Source organism: Lotus japonicus, chromosome 4, assembly GCF_012489685.1.
Source record: "Lotus japonicus ecotype B-129 chromosome 4, LjGifu_v1.2".
In the NCBI taxonomy this organism is placed as follows: domain Eukaryota; kingdom Viridiplantae; phylum Streptophyta; class Magnoliopsida; order Fabales; family Fabaceae; genus Lotus; species Lotus japonicus.
In genome coordinates, this window is record NC_080044.1 from 14,140,869 (window position 1) to 14,146,952 (window position 6,084).

The following is a 6,084-nucleotide window of genomic DNA, read 5'->3' on the forward strand; positions in this document are numbered from 1 at the left end:
TCCATAATGCATGTTATTCAAAATCTCTGTCATAAGTCCACTGTTCTTTTTCATGCTAAGGAAATGAAAAAACACCAAAAAGAACATCAAGAGCTTGTTTGATAACAGTTTTAGTTTTCAGTTTTTTAAACAGTTTTCAGAAACAATTTTTAAAAACAGTTTTCAGAAGAAGAAAATAGCTTGAATAACATGTTTTCGAACATTTAGAAAACTGATATCTGAAAACTAAAAACTGAAACTGAAAACATGTTTTACCTGTTTTAGTTTTTTAGTTTTTAAAACTGAAAATGAGAACTGTTTTAAAAAACAGTTTTTGAAAACAGGTCGTACCAAACAAGTTTTCTGTTTTGAAAACATTAAACAAACAGGCCCTAATGCCTCAGATTGATAGACCCACAAGAGATTTAGAAAGATATAAAGAGGAAAAGTCCAGCAATAACCCAAACTGGACTTAATGACTCACAAACACCGAGTATTCAGAGTCATCCTGCAGGCCATAAAGGTGATCTTTATCCATAGTTTCTTTCATTCTTCTTCACCTTTTAATAATTTCATGTAGCTTTAACACAAGGTTAATCAATATCTATCTACATTTTGTTGATTAAAGTAAATGAAGAATTTTCAGAAACACCTAAGTCCGAGATAAAATGATCCTCTAAAATAATTTACAGGATATTAGATGATAAAAATCTAAACACAGCTGATTCATGTGCCTAATATTGTGTGGCAACTGACTAGAAAAGCAACTTGCACGTACTATCATTTTTTTGGGTTAAGTATGTACTATGTACTATATATCTTAGTTCAGCATAACCCCTATTCCTCGTGACCAAAGAAAGGACCGGGTGAGTGGGAAATGAGATGGTTTTGTTGACATCATCCTTCACCTGTATATTTAGTAACTAATGATCTTTTTTTAGTTGGAAACAATGATCTTTTTTTAGTTGTACTGTGTACAAATAAAAAAATAATCCAGGCTAATGCAACTTTTGTGGCAAGGTAGGTGAACTCATGCCCGAAGGACCCTCTTGGCTGTTTGGATCGTGAATTTCTAGACTTGAATAATTTCTAGGGTTGCACTTTCCTGATATATATGGTGGCATTGGAACCCTTACACATTGTTTGGTAGGAGAGAGTTAGGGTAGAGAAAGATGAGAGGAAGAGAGATAGAGGGAGGAACCTTGTTTCCACCTTGTAACTCCCTCTCTCTCTCTCTCTCCTCTCTCCCACCAAATAAGGGAGGTGATCCTTTCTCCACTCTATCTCTCTCTCCCCTATTTCTCTCTTGCCCATCTCTCTTTAAACAAACATAGTGTAAAAGTAGGGAAAGCCTCCATGGAGGAGGGGAATCCCCGAAAGGGGGTGAGGATTGCTCTTACGTTCTTTAAAACCCGCTTATCAAACAAAAAAACGTACTTTAAAACCCTAGAAGAGAAAATAATGTTTGGAAAACCCTTTGTAAATTTGAAAGTGTTGGAACTTGGAAGTGGCCTTGGATATCAATCCTTACTGTTTAGACAAATTTTTTAAAATGAGAGTAGAGCCAACTTAATGAATGGGTTAAGCCCAAAAGCGGGAAGATCAAAATATATAATCAAAGCCCCTTTTAGCTAACTTTAGTCCTTTTGTCATTAATTAATTTGTTTCAAATTAAACTGTTCAGTGTAAAAATATTAATATCATCTTCAGATTTCATGGCACCCCCATTTAATAAATAAATGTATATTGCGCACTTTAAAGTGAAGTATATAAAAAAAATATAAAATGCATACCGTACTTTAAAGTGCAGTAAATGAATACTGCACGACCGCACTTTTAAAGTGAGATATCTATAAGAATGATATAAATAGCATGATTTTAAAAATCGGACCGGACCGGTCGGTTCGACCGTAAAAATTGAAAACCGGACCACAAGCCAGTCTGAAGTAACCCAAAAACCGTGTGGTGCAAAAACCGGATGTGAACCAGTAAAAATCGGGTGACCCGGTAAAAACCAATCGGTTGGCGATTTTGGACAGTTAAGAAAAAAACGATTTGTTTTTGCTTTTTTTTACAAACTGGGCTCGGTCAAGCTGAAAATAGAGATGGGGAAGAGTGGGCTCAGCCCATGTGAGACATCATATAAAAAAAGGCAAGAAACCCTAACCTAATCCTAATTTTTATGTTAAATTTTTTTTATAATTATTTTCTTATTTCAAAATAAGAAATAAGAAAACTGAAACAAACAGAGGTTCTACGCTTTTCCCTTTCTTCCTCTTCACAATAAACCCTAATCTTCCAACCTCTTCACCTCCAATCCGCCGCCGCCGCCCAACAACCTCCGATCCGCCGCACGTCGCCGACGCTGAAGTGCTCCGCGTGCCACCGTCCAGAGTTCCTTTCACTGCGACTTTTGTTCTACACTTATGTGCTCCTCTACTTCTGTTGGGATATCAAGTGTGAGTAAAGAAGTCCCACATTGGAAGATTAGAGGAGTAATGAGCACTTTATAAGCGATAGGACCCATACACCCAATGCCTTAAGGTTTTGGGTGAAAGATGTGGTGTCCAATCCACTTTGGTGTGCTCATGTAAGCCCAATGTGATGATCTCCGATTTATCCTCTTCCGGCACATCAGCTTCTTCTTTTCTTCTTCTTCTTCTTCCAATTAAAAGTCAGTTTGCAACTGATTTCTTGGAGGCACGACCAATAATTTGGGATTTGTTTTGTGGTAGTGTCGCCTTGTTGTGGGTGGTGTCAGACTTAATTCATACCAGCATTTGAAATATCATAGTTGAGGATGAGAACTGAGAAGTTTTGGGTGGGTTCTATACCTAAACCTGTGTTAAACTTGTGTTCATATATATCAGATTTTTTAAGTGGGTTGGAGGTGATAACTTAGCCTTATATGACATAATTAATTTATAATATATTTATTTTAAAATTATTATAATTAATTTATAGTGGTAAAATCGGTTGGACCTCAGTTCAATTACGGTTGAACCAACAAACCGTGAACCGATTTGACAACGGTTCGGTTTTAATAACCTTGATAAATAGTGTGAAGATTATGTGAGTAGTTTTTACCTTTTGCTTAAATAGATGTTTGGAAAAGTTGTAACCTAGTTTATTAAATAAATTGAGAGTTAAGACTAATACAAGTCTATACAGATTGGTTTACCTGTTCTCACCCTAGCTAGTTGCTAGGTACTATGTTCTGTATCTTCACCACGCTATGGCGATTCTATGTTAAATTTGGGAATGGCTTTGTTCACTTCGATTTAAGTGAGAATTAGATCATTTTCAATTAACATAGACAAAAAAACCTAATACCCAACAACCCACAATCAATCTACCTAAGTTGGGTTGAAAAGCCTAATTAACTCACATCGTTCATTGGTTGCAAAACGGGATTGGACCAGCCAAACCGATTTGGAACAAAGACATTGATCGGTTCAGTCCAATCATATAATTGGTATTGCTGGGAATTGGTTAGAAATGGTTTAAAATTTGTAAAGCTGGTAAAAATTAGTCAAAAACTGGTTTGAAGGCCGATTCATGCCATTTCATGTGTTCTTTTTTTTTCTTTCTAGATTACACTATTCCATGCAGTAAATTAAGACCATTTTAGAGCATCTTCAAATGGAGATCTTTATCTGGGATCTTAAAATAAGATCTGAATCTAACAAAAAAATTTCACTGTAGTTGTTTTACATGACATGAGATCTTACTAAGATCTGTGCTTAACTCGCTACTTTCAAAAGTGAGATCTTAAATAAAATAATTGGGTATTGTGCGTCCAACTAAAAGTAAAGTTCCCAAACCATCTTAGAACATCTCCAATGGGGTTGCTTAATCCAGTTAGAGCATTTAAGCAACGTTGCTTATTTTGGAGCAACATGACATGACAGTCTAGTAGCTTAAATTTAAGCAACGGTTGTTTATTCTCTTTCTTCTTGTTTTTTTGATTAAAAAATTATATTTTCTCTCTCATTCATTAACTCGAATTGTGTATGTACAAAAAAAAATTAACTTGAATAGTGTCATGACTTTGAAATAATGTAAATACATGAGGTATAGTGGTACCCAATCAAAAGTAAAATTAGCCACTGTGGTTGAAGATAATTCTACTTGGGTTGCTTAAGTCCTACGTGGCAGTTTGTGGCCATCAGAATAGTGTTTAAGCAACTCAATCATCTTCAATGCTAGTTCTAATTAGAGGTGAGTTCTTAAGTTAAGAACTAAAAGCATCTCCAATGGGCGTTGCTTAATCCAGTTGGAGCACTTAAGCAACGTTGCTTATTTTGGAGCATCATTGGAGCAACATGACATGGCAACCTAGTTGCTTAAATTTAAGCAACGGCTGCTTATTTAAGCCACGGATGCTTATTCTCTTTCTTCTTGCTTTTTGATTAAAACTTATATTTTATCTTTCATTCATGAACTTGAATAGTGTCATATACTTGAAATAATATCAATATTTGAGGTATAGTGAGACCCAAACAAAAGTAAAATAAGCTACCCTGGTTGGAGTGAATTCTATTTGGGTTGCTTAAATCTTATGTGACAATTTGGGCCCACCAAAATAGTGTTTAAGCAACCCAATTAACTAGCAACCTTGCATTGGAGATACTTAGAACCAGGTTCTTAAGCATTGGAGAGAACTGGCGCGGAGTTCTTATATAGTACGTTCTTAAAAATAAGAACTAGTTCTTATATAAGCAACTTTACTTTATGAGTTCTTAGAATAAAAAAATATTTATTCTCTCTCATCCAAATTGCTTTATTATTTTAAGAGTTTTATTTTATTTCTTTAAGAACTTGTGGTTGGAGCAAAATATGCAAAAGTTGCTTAAGAGTTGCTTAGAGCACATGTGGCAATACGAGCTCACGTGAATAGTGTTAAGAACTAAAAATTAAGAACTAGAATTTGAGATACTCTTACGTGTCTTAAATCCTATGTGGTAGTACGGGTTCACAAAAAGTGAGTTAAGTCCCAAAATAAGACCTCTTTATTGGAGACGCTCTTACATTATGCATCATGTTTCTAAAATTAAATATTAAAAATCTATACATTGGAGTTTGAAATTTTTATTTCCTTACCTATTAAAGGTTAAAAATCTATATATTAAGTGTAATTTTGAATATAGATTCAATTATATATATATATATATTATTCAAAGGATCAGTGGCGGAACCACATTGAGGCAGGGGTGGGCCTTGGCCCTCCCAAGGTTCAATAATTATTTATATATATATATTTAACGCTGCAGTAAGTTATAGGTAAGTTGCGTTGGCCCAGTGGTCTGATACTCAGCTTTTAACTTGGCTTTCAAGGGTTCAATTCCCAAGATATATTTTCATGTATTAATTTTCTCTACTATATTTTAAAATTTGTTCAAGGCTTAATGTATATTATTTTACTTATTACTTAGTAACTTTTACACTATAATTAGTGCAAGAATTAAAACAATCATATAGTTTTTCTTTGCATAGAAACATGAGTGTTGGAAATATAGTAGTCCTAGAACATATTTTTGTTCAAATAGTCTTAGAGCATAAAATAAATATATAAACTAGTGTTTTTTACCCGCGCGTTGCATTGGGAATTTGTCTATTGTATTTGATACATCGATAAATATTTTAAATTATAAAAATTTAAGATACTAAGAATGTAAGAACAATCATAATAAAGATGTAGATATTTAATGAGCATAAATTCAGACACTCAATTCTAGTGTTTTGTAAGCATACACTGAATTTCAATTAACTAATATAAAGATTTTGAAAAACACATAAGTTAATAGGTCAAAATCTTTAAGTTTTGCATATGTGAGGTATAACTGTATTTTGTTTGCGAAGATGTATACCCATGTTGCATAAAGAGTATTGCTTTTGTGTTTTAGATATGTAATAATACATAAATATATAATTATTGTTGATGACCCGGGATTTAAGGTTATTTTCCTAGTTTATTTGCATGTATTTTACTATAATATTTAAGATATTTTAGTCATTTTAGGACACTTTAGGCTTATTTCATGCATTTTAATATTTTTATTTAGTTTTAGTATTTTTCTACATTTTATATTATTTTTCTAGATT